This window comes from Orcinus orca, chromosome 5, assembly GCF_937001465.1.
Source record: "Orcinus orca chromosome 5, mOrcOrc1.1, whole genome shotgun sequence".
Taxonomy (NCBI): Eukaryota; Metazoa; Chordata; class Mammalia; order Artiodactyla; family Delphinidae; genus Orcinus; species Orcinus orca.
In genome coordinates, this window is record NC_064563.1 from 41,021,722 (window position 1) to 41,036,071 (window position 14,350).

Genomic DNA, 14,350 nt, shown 5'->3' on the forward strand with positions numbered 1-14,350 from the left:
TCTCTTGCTGTGGAGCATGGGCTCTAGGCACGCGGGCTTCAGTAGTTGTGTCACATGGGCTCAGTATTTGTGTCTCGCAGGCTCTAGAGCACAGGCTCAGTAGTTGTGGCACATGGGCTTAGTTGCTCTGCGGCATGTGGGATCTTCCTGGACCACGGCTCGAACCTGTGTCCCTTGCTTTGTCAGGCGGATTCTTAACCACTGCGCCACCAGGGAAGCCCCTCCATTTATTTCTTTTTTGTCTCTGATTGCTGTGGCTAAAACTTCCAAAACTATATTGAACAATAGTGGTGAGAGTGGGCAACCTTGTCTTGTTCCTGATGAAACGTCAGTTTTAAATGCTATTTAATTTATCATGGAAAGTAATGCATTTTTAATATGAAACACATTAAAAACTCATAAAGTGGTTTATTTATGAGATGGTTAGCCTCCCCCCCCAATTACCCCATAAATACAGTTAAGTTCCATCAACTATTCAGCAAGTGCAATTATACAAATGCTGTGTTTCATTTTGCATCTTATTACAGTAGTTTTCCCTCCACACACACTGTATGCAAAGAGTAAGTGTGCAGAATTTTAGAATCTGAGGAGATATTGGGGACAATTCAGTACTCATCCCCAATTCCTCCATTAATTTTGCAAATAAGTTTTCTGAGGCCTGAAGAGGTTAAACAATCTGCTAATACTCACATAGATGGTTTGCTAAATTCTAGTTAAGAATGTAACCAAAGGCTTTTGATCTACCAGTTTACTCTTTCCACAACACAATTGTTCAAATCAACAAAGATTGACTGAGTACCAGTTATCCCCTGGGTTGCATGCAAATCACTGAGCTCAGAACAAGGAAAGACACGGTTCCTGTCTTCAAGCAACTCCAAGAGCAGTCTGGTAGGGGAAAGAGTCATGTCAAGCAGATAATTAGAGGCTGGCATGACACATGCAATGTTGCTGTTTAAAACATAGTCATAATGTGGTAGAACAAGTTGATGAATGCTCTCTTGAGAGTCAAGGATGACGCTGAAGAGTTGGTGATTCATGCACAGGGTTTTGTAGGATGAATAAAAGTTCAGCAATTGGTCCAAGACAGGGGTGGGGGTAGCATTTGATGTGGAGGGAATAGTATATTTGAAGACCAAGAAGCGATGGTTATAAAACAAGTTTTGGAGACAGATCTGGATTGATTGCTGGTTCTAAGTCTTACTACAAAGATGACTTACACAATTTATTTATCCCTTCTGCCCATTCACTTTTTTCCTCAATAAAATGGAAAGAGCAATACCTATCCCATAAGGTTATGGAGAAAATGATATAATGTTACAACTATAAAGCACATAACACAGGAGGAACTCAGGAGCAGGCAGGTACTCTTCTCCATCCTGCTTCTCCTTCTCTTCCTCCTTGTGCTGGCCAACCTTCTGGGTGAGGTGAGTGCTAGAACAGGAGCTAAGAGGCAGGAAAGAAATAGATCATTGGAGGAACTGGCCATGGAAAACTGCTGAGGCGTTCCTAGGTAAGAAATAACAAGATCAAATTTACATCCTAAAAGGGTATTTTTGGAAGAATGGTGCATAGGCAACAGGTAGAAAGCTATTTTAATAATCTAGGTGCGAGGGCTTGAAGATATGAGTAAGGGTATGAATAGAAAGAAGAAAGCAGGGGTTGAGAGATTTGGGAGGTTCTGTGAGCGGAATGTATTCTGGTATAATTGTGTTCCCTGCATCCTGGTTTTCATTCCCACGTGTCTGGAAGGGAAATTGCTCACTGATCTAATTAGGCCCCGAGGTACCGCCACTGCCTCAGTAAGGAGGCGGTAGGGGAGTGCTCCACCGCCGCCGCTGCTCATGGCTCTCGTCTCTAAAGTGCTTCCACACAATCGCTTAACTCATCTACCTTCTCATTCACATGAAAAGAAACCTCAGAGAGAGCCTGCACTATCAAATCTTTTCTCCCTTGTCTAACTTTAAAGCAACTCCTTAAACTACTGCATTCCTGAGGCAATTATCTTTTCACTGCAATTTAGTAACTTGGAGTAACCTCAAATACATTACTTTTAAGCAGCTCAGGACTTCCTTCTAAGGCAGGCCTGTGTCTCCTCTTTAACAGGAATTGAGGGCCTGGTGTGGGCAGGCTGGCTCCCGGGGAGCTCTCATCAAATGCCTGGAATCACCTGTATTACCTCCATCACCTCCAACATCAACGTTCTACTTCCTGTTAAAAAAAAACCCTGTGACCTTAATTACCTGTTTGTCTTTCCTGTCTCATGTTACTATTAACGGTCCTTTTATTGATGCCCAAACTGAAATATGGAGTCATTAGTTTACACACACTCACTTTACCCGCCGGCCCCAGAGGACTGATACCAAGAAAAAGATTGTTGTTATCTGACTGCCAAACTCCTAACACGGGTGTGCCGGGCTCCTGTCAGAGGGATGTTCTTTTCCCCTATAACTTCATTTCATGCTGATTTGAGATCTAACTAGTATTTCACTTTTGTCTTATTTTCTTTTTGAATATAGCCATCTATGTACATTTTGAAAAATGTTTTTAATTCTACCCACACATGGGTTTCTTCATAATCTCTGAAGGCTAGTCCACAGAAGCAAAGCACTGTGGCTTCACACTTTTCATAAAATGGTTGATCTTTGAATTAAATACCTACAAAATATCTATGTATGTGAGAACAGATAAAAATGGGTGAAGAATTATTGGCAAGCTATTTCTACTTTTATCTGTAAAAATAACTGCTTTGACTATCCATATTAAAAAGACATTACTAACAATTTACTCACGATGACACGTATGAATTTTTTGATTTAGGTATGAAAGCATCCTGAGAACTCACAAAACCTCAGAACAAACATTAGAACAGTGCGCTTGGGATACCTGATTTTCAGCATTGGGCACATAAAAGAAGGCTTTGGAAAACTCACATCTGAAGTGCTTTCATCACTTGAAATCATAACATGGTTTACTAAACATTGCTTGAGGCCAAATTGAATGGATTGTATATTTAGGATATATTTATACTGGATGCTTTAAAGAAAAAAAGAGCATAGGGTAGCAATATACTATCACTGTTTATTTTTGTGCAATATGTAAATCTGGTATTTCTTCCAATTTTAGGTCTATCAATTATGCAACAATCAGCTAATAATTTTGACCACCTGCTACATGCAACATTATGCTAGACGCTAATAAGGCTAACTAACTCTCAAAACAAAACTTCCCATCAGCTGCCTTCAATCATCTCCCTCCTGACCATCTTGCCAGGACTGTTGTCTTATTTCATTATATGTTCAGCTGAGTCTGCAGCAATTCAGAGTCAGGTTGAAGAGAATCACAGATGTTATTAACACATGGAGTCTTTTACTTAAAAAGGATAAGGTGGCCACTAACATCCCTTGTAGACATGTGGTGTTGGAAATTTCTTCAGATCATTCTTCTTGGTGACTCAAAGTGAAGCTATTTGCCAGGCAGCATCCCGGCATCCTTGGGTTAAAAAAAAACACAGCTTGACCTTGGAACAGCGTGGGAGTCTGCCTACTGTGTTGGCTCCAAATGAATAAAACAACTCTTCATCTCCTTCATTTGATTAGCTGCTTCAAGCTTAAACCAAAGGAAACTAGAATCCCCACTGACACTGCTTTAAGACAGAAATAAGATCAGAAAAACAAGGGAAAGCATTTTACAAAGTCAGTTATGGGATTCACAAAACTTTGGTGCTCTGAAGTTAGTAACTCATTGCAGAAGAATTAGGTAGTTTAGAAAACTGCTTTTAATACTTAAATTTAAATGTGGTGGAGTCAGTAGTGTTTGAGAACAGAACTCATACTGTGCTATCCGATATGGTAGCCACTAGTCACACGTGGCTGTATAAGTTAGTTAATTGACATTAAATTCAATTAAAATTAAAATTAAAATTCAGTTCCTCAGGTAGCATTAGCCACAGTCAAGTGCTTAACATTCACATGAGGATAATGGCTACTGTACTGGACAGTGAAGATACAGAACATCTCCATCATCCAATAGAATAGCCCTGCATTAAAATAGCAACTCAAGGCAGGAATCTCAGACTCAAACTCTGTAAGGTTGTCTTTGCTTTTATGAATTTTATTACAGGTTTTCAAATGAACTATGTTATTAAAAAATTTTCACATAGTCCCCTACCTTGAGCCAAGCCAAGTAGTGGGGGCTCTGGTTAACCATCATGTCAACCTCATGGTGAAAGTATAGGAATAATGATCATTAAGTATCAAATTACTACCTGGCAGTAAGGTTGATTTAGTAACTTGTAAATAAAACTCTTCTACGGAGAAGATGTCAGAATGTGCCTCACCAAAAAGCATTTATGCTACTCTACATGTTCAGCTATTTTTCAAGTCAATGAGAAGTATTATTTGGCCTTGGTGATCAAATTACCACAGTGAACAGATTCCTGGTACCAGCTGAACCCTAAAATTAGGGAAAGAAAAATATGAATTTTGTCTTTATTCTTGTCAGTTCAAATCCGGCCATAACTTTTTGCTGGGTGTAGACATTTACCTGAAGAAGTACTTTCTTTTTTTTTTTTTTTTAGAAACTATCTGCTTGGTGTTTTTATTTTTACTTTTTTTAAACATCTTTATTGGAGTATAATTGCTTTACATTGTTGTGTTAGTTGCTGCCGTATAACCAAGTGAATCAGCTATACATACACATATATCCTCATATCCCCTCCCTCTTGTGTCTCCCTCCCACCCTCCTTATCCCACCCTTCTAGGTGGTCACAAAGCACCGAGCTGATCTCCCTGTGTCTTTATTCCTGTCCAGCTCCTAGGTTCTTCAGAACCAATTTTTTTTTTTTTTTTAGATTCCATATATATGTGTTAGCATATGGTATTTGTTTTTCCCTTTCTGACTTACTTCACTCTGTATGACAGACTCTAGGTCCATCCACCTCACTACAAATAACTCAATTTCATTTCTTTTTATGGCTGAGTAATATTCTATTGTATATATGTGCCACATCTTCTTTATCAGTTCATCTGTTGATGGACATTTAGGTTGCTTCCATGTCCTGGCTATTGTAAATAGTGCTCCAATGAACAATGTGGTACATGACTCTTTGAATTATGGTTTTCTCCAGGTATATGCCCAGTAGTGGGATTGTTTAGTTTTTTAAGGAACCTCCACACTGTTCTCCATTGTGGCTGTATCAATTTACATTCCTACCAACAGTGCAAGAGGGTTCCCTTTGCTCCACACCCTCTCTAGCATTTATTGTGTGTAGACTTTTTGATGATGGCCATTTGACTGGTGTGAGGTGATACTTTGTAGTTTTGATTTGCATTTCTCTAATGATTAGTAACATTGAGCATCCTTTCATGTGTTTGTTGGCAATCTGTATATCTTCTTTGGAGAAATGTCTATGTAGGTCTTCTGCCCATTTTTGGATTGTGTTGTTTGGTTTTTTGATATTGAGCTGCATGAGCTGCTTGTATATTTTGGAGATTAATCCTCTGTCAGTTGCTTCATTTGCAAATATTTTCTCCCATTCTGAGGGTTGTCTTTTCATCTTGTTTATGGTTTCCTTGCTGTGCAAAAGCTTTTAAGTTTCATTAGGTCTCATTTCTTTATTTTTGTTTTTATTTCCCTTTCTCTAGGAGGTAGGTCAAAAAGATCTTGCTGTGATTTATGTCATAGAGTGTTCTGCCTATGTTTGCCTCTAAGAGTTTTATAGTGTCTGGCCTTACATTTAGGTCTTTAATCCATTTTGAGTTTATTTTTGTGTATGGAGTTAGGGAGTGTTCTAATTTCATTCTTTTACATATAGCTGTCCAGTTTTCCCAGCACCATATTGAAGAGCCTGTCTTTTCTCCATTGTATTTTCTTGCCTCCTTTGTCATAGATTAGTTGACCATATGTGTGTGGGTTTATCTCTGGGCTTTCTATCCTGTTCCATTGATCAATATTTCTTTTTTTGTGCCAGGACCATACTGTATGGATTACTGTAGCTTTGTAGTATAGTCTGAAGTCAGGGAGCCTGATTCCTCCAGCTCCGTTTTTCATTCTCAAGATTGCTCTGGCTGTTTGGGGTCTTTTGTGTTTCCATACAAATTGTGAAATTTTTTGTTCTAGTTCTGTGAAAAATGCCATTGGTAGTTTGATAGGGATTGCATTGAATCTGTAGATTGCTTTGGGGAGTATAATCATTTTCACAATTGATTCTTCCAATCCAGGAACATGGTATATCTCTCCATCTGTTTTTATTGTCTTTAATTTCTTTCATCAGTGTCTTATAGTTTTCTGCATATAGGTCTTCTGTCTCCTTAGGTAGGTTTATTCCTAGGTATTTTATTCTTTTTGTTGCAATGGTAAATGGGAGTGTTTCCTTAATTTCTCTTTCAGAGTTTTCATCATTCGTGTATAGGAATGCAAGAGATTTCTCTGCATTATTTTGTATCCTGCTATTTTACCAAATTCATTGATTGGCTCTAGTAGTTTTCTGGTAGCATCTTTAGGACTCTTTATGTATTGTATCATGTCATCTGCAGACAGTGACAGTTTTACTTCTTCTTTTCCTATTTAGATTCCTTTTATTTCTTTTTTGTCTCTGACTGCTGTGGCTAAAACTTCCAAAACTATGTTGAATAATAGTGGTGAGAGTGGACAATCTTGTCTTGTTCCTGATCCTAATGGAAATGGTTTCAGATTTTCACCATTGAGAACGATGTTGGCTGTGGGTTTGTCATATATGGCCTTTATTATGTTGAGGTAAGTTCCCTCTATGCCTACTTTCTGGAGGATTTTTATCATAAATGGGTGTTGATTTTTTTAATTTTTTTTTTTGCGGTACGCGGGCCTCTCACTGTTGTGGTCTTTTCCGTTGCGGAGCACAGGCTCTGGACGCGCAGGTTCAACGGCCATGGCTCACAGGCCCAGCCGCTTCGCGGCATGTGGGATCTTCCCAGACCGGGGCACGAACCCGTGTTCCCTGCATCGGCAGGCGGACTCTCAACCACTGCGCCACCAGGGAAGCCCCAATGAGTGTTGATGTTGTTGAAAGCTTTTTCTGCATCTATTGAGATGATTATACGGTTTTTCTCCTTCTGTTGGTTAATATGGTTTATCACATTGATTGATTTGCATATACTGAAAAATCCTTGCATTTCTGGGATAAACCCCACTTGATCATGGTGTATGATCCTTTTAATGTGCTGCTGAATTCTGTTTGCTAGTATTTTATTGAGGATTTTTGCATCTACGTTCATCAGTGATATTGGCCTGAGTTTTCTTTTTTTGTAACATCTTTGTCTGGTTTTGGTATCAGGGTGATGGTGGCCTCATAGAATGAGTTTGGGAGTGTTCCTCCCTCTGCTGTATTTTGGAAGAGCTTGAAAAGGAGAGGTGTTAGCTCTTCTCTAAATGTTGGATAGAATTCCTCTGTGAATCTCTCTGATCCTGGGCTTTTGTTTGTTGGAAGATTTTTAATCACAGTTTAAATTTCAGTGCTTGTGATTGGTCTGTTTATATTTTCTATTGCTTCCTGGTTCAGTCACGGAAGATTGTGCTTTTCTAAGAATTTGTCCATTTCTTCCAGGTTTTCCATTTTATTGGCATAGTGTTGCTTGTAGTAATCTCTTGTGATCCTTTGTATTTCTGCAGTGTCAGTTGTTACTTCTCCTTTTTCATTTCTAATCCTGTTGGTTTGAGTCTTCTCCCTTTTTTTCTTGATGAGTCTGGCTAATGGTTTGTCAATTTTGTTTATCTTCTCAAAGAACCAGCTTTTAGTTTTATTGATCTTTGCTAGCGTTTCCTTCATTCCTTTTTCATTTATTTCTGATCTGATCTTTATGACTTCTTTCCTTCTGCTAACTGGTTGTTTTGGTTCTTCTTTCTCTAATTGCTTTAGGTGTAAAGTTAGGTTGTTTATTTGAGATTTTCTTGTTTCTTGAGGTAGTATTGTATTACTATAAACTTCCCTCTCAGAACTGCTTTTGCTGCATCCCATAGGTTTTGTGTCATCATGTTTTCATCGTCATTTGTTTCTAGTTAATTTTTGATTTCCTCTTTGATTTCTTCAGTGATGTCTTGATTATTTAGTAGAGTATCGTTTAGCCTCCATGTTTTTGTATATTTTACAGTTTTATTCCTGTAATGGATATCTAGTCTCATAGTGTTGTGGTCCAAAAAGATACCTGATACAATTTCAATTTTGTTAAATTTACCAAGGATTGATTTGTGACCCAAGATATCATCTATCCTGGAGAATGTTCCATGAGCACTTGAGAAGAATGTGTATTCTGTTGTTTTTGGTTGGAATGTCCTATAAATATCAGTTAAGTTCATCTTGTTTAATGTATCATTTAAAGCTTGTGGTTCCTTATTTATTTTCATTTTGGTTGACCTGTCTGTTGGTGAAAGTGGGGTGTTAAAGTCCCCTACTATGATTGTGTTACTGTCGATTTCCCATTTTATGGCTGTTAGCATTTGCCTTATGTAATGAGGTGCTCCTATGTTGGGTGCAGAAATATTTACAATTGTCACATCTTCTTCTTGGATTGATCCCTTGATCATTATGTAGTGTCCTTCTTTGTCTCTTGTAATAGTCTTTATTTTAAAGTCTATTTTGTCTGATATGAGAATTTCTGCTCCAGCTTTCTTTTTATTTCCATTTGCATGGAATATATTTTTCCATCCCCTCACTTTCAGTCTGTATGTGTCTGTAGGTCTGAAGTGGGTCTCTTGTAGACAGCATATATATGGGTCTTGTTTTTGTATCTATTCAGCCTGTCTGTGTCTTTTGGTTAGACTATTTAATCCATTTACATTTAAGGTAATTATTGATATGTATGTTCCTATGACCATTTTCTTAATTGTTTTGGGTTTGTTATTGTAGGTCTTTCCTTCTCTTGTGTTTCTTGCCTAGAGAAGTTACTTTAGCGTTTGTTGTAAAGCTGGTTTGGTGGTGCTGAATTCTCTTAGCTTTTGCTTGTCTGTAAGTGTTTTAATTTCTCTGCCGAATATGAATGAGATCCTTGCTGGGTAGAGTAATCTTGGTTGTAGGTTTTTCTCCTTCATCACTTTAAATATGTGCTGCCACTCCCTCTGGCTTGCAGAGTTTCTGCTGAAAGATCAGCTGTTAACCTTATGAGGATTCCCTTGTATGTTATTTGTTGCTTTTCCCTTGCTGCTTTTAATATTTTTTCTTTGTATTTAATTTTTGATAGTTTAATTAATATGTGCCTTTCGTGTTTCTCCTTTGATTTATCCTGTATGGGACTCTCTGTGCTTCCTGGACTTGATTGACGATTTCCTTTCCCATATTAGGGAAGTTTTCAATAGTCTCTTCAAATATTTTCTCAGTCCCTTTCTTTTTCTCTTCTTCGTCCAGGACCCCTGTAATTTGAATGTTAGTGCATTTAATATTGTTCCAGAGGTCTCTGAGACTGTCCTCAATTCTTTTCATTCTTTTGTCTTTATTCTGCTCTGCAGTAGGTATTTCCACTATTTCAACTTCCAGGTCACTTATCTGTTTTTCTGCCTCAGTTATTCTGCTATTGATTCCTTCTAGAGAATTTAAAATTTCGTTTATTGTGTTGTTCATCATTGTTTGTTTGCTCTGTAGTTCTTCTAGGTCCTTGTTAAATGTTTCTTGTATTTTCTCCATTCTAGTTCTAAGATTTTGATTCATCTTTACTATCATTACTCTGAAATCTTTTTGAGGTAGACTGCCTATTTCCTCTTCATTTGTTTGGTCTGGTGGGTTTTTACCTTTCTCCTTCATCTGCTGTGTGTTTCTCTGTCTTCTCATTTTGCTTAACTTACCGTGTTTGGGGTTTCCTTTTCACAGGCTGCAAGTTTGTAGTTCCCGTTGTGTTTGTTGTCTGCCCCCAGTGGGTAAGGTTGGTTCAGTGAGTTGTGTAGGCTTTCTGGTAGAGGGGACTGGTGCCTGTGTTTTGGTGGATGAGGCTGGATATTGTCTTTTTGGTGGGCAGGACTCTGGCCAGTGATGTGTTTTGGGGTGTGTGTGAACTTAGTATGATTTTCGGCAGCCTCTCTGCTAATGGGTGGGGTTGTGTTCCTGTCTTGCTAGTTGTTTGGTGTGGGGTTTCCAGCACTGGAGCTTGCTCGTCATTGAGTGGAGCTGGGTCTTAGTGTTGAGATGGAGGTCTCTGGGAGAGGTGTTGCCGGTTGATATTACGTGTGGCCAGCAGTTCTATGGTGGTCCAGTGTCCTGAGCTCGGCTCTTCCACCTCAGAGGCTCAGGCCTAACACCTGGCAGGAGCACCAAGATGCTGTCAGCCACACGGCAAAAATTGTGCACTCATTCAACAATTCTTGCTAGTCTTTGGTCGTTCTTCTGGCAATGGCTATCTGTAGCACCATCGACGTACCCTTGGTCCTGGCTGTGGACCTTGCAGTGTCTCGTAAACTGGCTCTCATCCTTCAGCGTGGTCTGGGAGCCCCTGAAGAACCCAGAGTTATACTCAAGGATGAGAGTGCCTTTGTAGAAGTCCAGGAATCCGGTAGAGTAGTTCCAGCATAATAGGCATATGACCCTTCGCCTGTGGCTGGCAGCATGGCTTCCCGAAGTTCGTGCCTCCAGCTAGCTGGCCTGCTTGGTGTTTTTAATAAGAGGCAAAAAGAAATGGCCTCTTAGAAAACACTTTGGCCTTTTGTCTCCTCTTTTCCCTTGATAGTTAGAACAGCCATCAGCAGCTGCTGCTGGGAACCCGAAGGATTAGGCTGAGGAATGAGGGCCTGCTGGCTGCTGGCAGTGCCTGGTGGAGGAAAGAACCCTGAGAAACTTTCCCCATGGTCCATGCTCCCTGCTCCTGGTCAGCCAGCTGTCCTGAGCCAGAGCCACAGGTCACACTCTTGTGAGCTGTGCTCAGACCCCTCATCTCCTGAAGATGTACTTTTAATTAAACTTTATCTTGTTATTTTATTACCCTTTTCCATCAGTGACGAACTTTGTACAGAATTATAAATCAAGGCCAAACGTCGCATGGATGCCACAGTACAAAGATTCATTTAGTGTGCATACAACCTTGTGATCTACAACGTGATTCATCACTTGTTATCCTGTCTTCCCACTGAGGGATTGGATGATGCATGCTAATATACAAAAGTCAATGCTGGGCGTCTAGCTTGCAACGTCTTGCATATTATCCTTCTCAGTTCTAACTGATTCTTAACCCACTGGCTTCAGGGAAGGCTGCCTTTTAGAATCAATTACCTAAATATGGTGAACTAATGGAAAGTAGTGAAATATGAAATATGAATTGTCCTATCTCCCCTTTGTCTGTTGACAATTTGCCCAACACTACAGTTTAGATGTGACCAGATAAGAAAGACAGGAAAGTGCGTTCACATATGGTGTCCCATTCGATCCTCACAACATTCTGTATACGAGCATACGAGCAGGGAAGGTTTTGGTGTCACAAATGAGGCAGCTCTCTTAAGAAGAATTGATCATTTTCCACCTGTGTTCCTCCCTACATGCCTCTGTTTGTAATTATTTGTATACATGACCATCTCTCTCACCAGATTTGAAGGTATCTGGAGTGGGGACCATGTTCATATCCATCTTGTTTTCTGGGCATCTAGCATGATGCCTGGTGTATGAGTTGTTCATTTGCGCAGAAGAAGAAAGGTGAATGTAACACAAAAGATCTGTAAAGGAATTGGGATTTTTTTTTTAAGGGAGAAAAACATTATGCTGGGTTTTGTTGCTCAAGGTGTTTGCTCTACCCAAGTCCAGGAAGGTGCTGTTTAGCATGACCTGGGTCACACAGTAAGTACCCAGTGACGTAGTTGGATCTAGGACTCAGGTCTCCTTTCACAGGACATTTCCCACTAAAAATTCCTATTTTTTTTATACCATTGAATCTTTATTTTAAGACATTCCATCTCTTTTTGTAGCTAGTCCAGGAAAAGGAAGAGTGAATTGTACCTGCATGTAGAATAAAAATAGATTACACATGCTTAAGTAGGAAGAATTGAAAAACTTTGCTGCTGATTATACTTTTGTTCCTGGGGATGTTGTCTAAAACCCTTTTGATGTGAAAGGAGATCGTGATGACAGCTAACATGTGACTAAAGTATTATACTGTAAGCTGGGCTGTGATTAGTAGACGGATGGGTTAGCTGGTCACTGGTGCACACAGATGTGTGATATTGTGTGTGGTCAGTGCACCAAAGGTCTCAGCCTGAAGATTCAAGAGAAGGGGGAGACAGAGCTTAGATGAGCAGAATAGATGGAACTGAGGAGGTAGCGGTCCCCACAATCAGCAGGACTTTGTGTTTCTCATGAGTTCATGCTCCTAACTAACAAAATACAGCACAAAGTTGGCTCTATTAACAAACATCATAACTCCTCTACAGATTTATGTTGCATTCAGTTTTCCTCTTCTGAGCAATTGTTTTGGTATATTTAATGTTTTCACTTATGTTTAACATTCTTTTTGTTTTTTGGACAGGAAAGTAGGATTTGTTGGGGGGTGTGAGTAAGGTGGGAACAGCCCTGAGATTCTTATGAGTGCAGGGCCTACCATTTGTCCAAGGGGCCACTATTAGGAATGTATTTGATCCCTCAGTCATCTGGGATGAGCCCCTTTTCTGCCACCATCTCCTCAAATTCTCTTGCATTAAACTTAGTAAATCCCCACTTCTTGGAGATGTGGCTCTTCTGGCAGCCAGGGAATTTGAACTTGGCCCTGAGTAGGGCCTCAATCATATGCTCCTTGTTCTGCAGCTTGATTTGGATGGACATGATGACTTGGCTGAAGTGGACCCTGGCCACTATGCTCTAGGGCTTTCCAAAGGTACCCCACATAGATGTCTGGAGCCTAGTTTGGGGACAGCATGAGGTCAGGCATGAATGTCCACTGGAAAGGCTTGTCTCCAAGGTCCCTTAGGACAACCCACATGAGCGAAAGGCTGCATACACTACCAAGGAGGCTGCTGTTTGTGGCCATTGCCCATGGGGCTCCCATGGGGAAAAGAGCATGGTTGGCTTAACTGGCTGCAGAGTAACATTACTTTTATATTTATGGTTTACTTCCTTTTGTACTTCTGATCACTCCTTGTTTCAGTTTTCAAATGCAAATAATCAGTTCCCATTTTTGAATACCATTTCAAATCTTGTTGAATTGGGGACTTGTTTACTGTGTTCTTACATGCCCTTTCCTCCCCTCTGGATCACAGAGTGATTCCTTGAAGGGTAGTGAGGGATTTCTAGGTTGTACAAAAGAAAGCCTATTGTGATGTTGGGAACTGAGGTGTGGGAATTGCCCGGCTTCTGGCTGGAGTTTACCTCCCTCCCTCATTTCTTCCCATATGCAGATGTTCAGTGACATGCGTTATTATAAGAGAAAGGGAAATGACCTTACTGAAATAGAGGTAATGGGCCAAGATAAATTGTAGAAGTCATGAGAAAGTGTAATATGGCAAATAACATGCTGGGCTTGACTTTTAAGTGTAGTATGAGAATCATTCTCAGTGTTATGCTATGGGAAAAAATAGAAATGAGGTGGCACATTAGTTCCTGCCTTGTGGTCCTGTGGCCTGTGGAGGCCACACTCAGGTTCTAGTACAGACAAAGGCCCTGGAGGTTTTAGCCATCCACAGGCAAAGCGAGCAAAGGATGCATTTGAAAACAAATAGTAATGTAACGTAGGGACCTGTAAAGAAATGGTGTGGTAGAACTAGAGGGATAGTAACAGAGTAAGACTGCAAAGTAACAGGTAACCCCCAAAGAAATAATGTCAATATATTATTTTTATCATTGCACTAGGAAAATTTTAAATTATGTGTATATAAGTAGGCAATAACATGGGATATTTTAAAACTGCTAATTAATGAAATTCAGTGAGATCTCTGTACTACTTACGTAGTTTTAAATCTGTTACAAGGCTTTCAGATCTTATCTGTTAGCTGTTTGCACAAAGTTTCTTTGCTTTTGTGGTACCTGCACTATTGTGCAGACAACCTTTCCAACTAAATGAATAGTTGAAATTGGTAGACAATGTGTTCAGTGAATAAACTGGTCGATAATTTTTTTTTTTTTTGCGGTACACGGGCCTCTCACTGTTGTGGCCTCTCCCATTGCGGAGCAACAGGCTCCGGATGCGCAGGCTCAGCGGCCGTGGCTCACGGGCCCAGCCGCTCCGCGGCATGTGGTATCCTCCCGGACCGGGGCACGAACCCGTGTCCCCTGCATCGGCAGGCGAACTCTCAACCACTGCACCACCAGGGAAGCCCTGGTCGATAATTTTTATGACAACATCTTTATTCTATACAGTCTTCTCTCTTCCAAATAAAGTCCTTCTAGAAGATTGGGCTTTTTGAGTAACTTCTTATAAAG

At 40.1% G+C, this 14,350-nt stretch overlaps 1 protein-coding gene and 1 non-coding gene across 2 annotated transcripts in view; one reads left to right on the forward strand and one right to left on the reverse strand.

Annotated features, from left to right (window-relative positions):
* Positions 1–14,350, forward strand: part of KCNAB1 (potassium voltage-gated channel subfamily A regulatory beta subunit 1) — a 427,972-nt gene that overhangs the window by 47,299 nt on the left and 366,323 nt on the right. The gene's annotated exons all lie outside the window — the stretch shown is intronic.
* On the reverse strand, positions 12,881–13,015 carry LOC117197492 (small nucleolar RNA SNORA70). The gene has a single exon (XR_004478139.1). It is a non-coding gene; the product is annotated as a small nucleolar RNA SNORA70 (small nucleolar RNA).